At 51.7% G+C, this 373-nt stretch overlaps 1 protein-coding gene across 1 annotated transcript in view; it reads left to right on the top strand.

The window, feature by feature from the left end:
* The window catches only part of LOC119591767 (cadherin-related tumor suppressor-like), a gene marked incomplete at its 3' end in the record, with an annotated part of 104,813 nt that overhangs the window by 12,019 nt on the left and 92,421 nt on the right, over positions 1-373 (top strand).

The following is a 373-nucleotide window of genomic DNA, read 5'->3' as shown; positions in this document are numbered from 1 at the left end:
CTTGTGTGTGCGTTTGTGTCCCCGCGACTGTGGATCGACAGGTAACACCAGGTGAGGCAGCGCGATGTCTGCCCCTACCTGTTGTGGTTCATTAATTTTTATCAATTGTTGTTGAACGTAATACATTCGAGAGGGCCGAAGATGTCCATCACTGGTGTGTCTGAGCGAGAGGACATGGCCCAGCGGTGTGCGTCAAAGGCCGTGTGTACATCATTTGTTTGCGTCAGCTGCTGGTTGTACACATCTTACGTGTGTCAGCCACTGATGTGTATCACCTGCCAGTTAGTGATGTCCTGACAGCCAGTAGTGCACAATAACGACTGATGTTCAGAGATACGTGCCTGTTGGCGAGTCTGGCGAGGTGGATGGTCGG

The sequence above is a fragment of the Penaeus monodon genome, chromosome 29 (assembly GCF_015228065.2).
Source record: "Penaeus monodon isolate SGIC_2016 chromosome 29, NSTDA_Pmon_1, whole genome shotgun sequence".
NCBI classification, from domain to species: Eukaryota; Metazoa; Arthropoda; class Malacostraca; order Decapoda; family Penaeidae; genus Penaeus; species Penaeus monodon.
This window is presented reverse-complemented; position numbering and strand designations above follow the sequence as displayed.